General features: G+C 32.3%; 1 protein-coding gene across 1 annotated transcript in view; it reads right to left on the reverse strand.

Annotated features, from left to right (window-relative positions):
• The window catches only part of EMH_0047160 (uncharacterized protein), a gene marked incomplete at both ends in the record, with an annotated part of 1,658 nt that overhangs the window by 963 nt on the left and 162 nt on the right, over positions 1 to 533 (reverse strand). The gene's annotated exons all lie outside the window — the stretch shown is intronic.

The raw sequence follows: 533 nt of genomic DNA on the forward strand, positions 1-533 counted from the left end.
GGTTTGGTTTGTTTTGTTTTACTTTCTTCTATTTTGTTTTATTTTTTAATCCTGTTTCGTTGTTTTTTGTTGTTTTTTTTTGTTTTGTTTTTATTTTGTTTTGCTCTGTTTTATTGTATTTTATGATATTGTATTTTTTTGTATTTTGGCGTGTTTTATTTTATTTTATTTTATTTTATTTTATTTTATTTTATTTTATTTTATTTTATTTAATTTTATTTTTGTGTCTTTTTATTTGTTTTACGTAAATGCACTTGCAGTGCATGCACCTGCAATCTGTCTCCTTTCTATCTACATAGATACACTTGAGTTGTCTAGGGTTTAGGGTTTAGGGTTTAGGGTTTAGGGTTTAGAGTTTGTGTGCAGTGCTGTATCTGAATACACCGAGGGGCGGTTGCTGCTGCTTTCTAGGGATCTCCCTGGCGGCGACTATGTGCTCAAGTTTGTCTTCTATGATCAGGTAAAGGGTTTAGGGTTTAGGGTTTAGGGTTTAGGGTTTAGGGTTTAGGGTTTAGGGTTTGGGGTTTAGGGTT

The sequence above is a fragment of the Eimeria mitis genome, genomic scaffold (genome assembly GCF_000499745.2).
Source record: "Eimeria mitis Houghton genomic scaffold, Emh_scaff2001, whole genome shotgun sequence".
Taxonomy (NCBI): Eukaryota; Apicomplexa; class Conoidasida; order Eucoccidiorida; family Eimeriidae; genus Eimeria; species Eimeria mitis.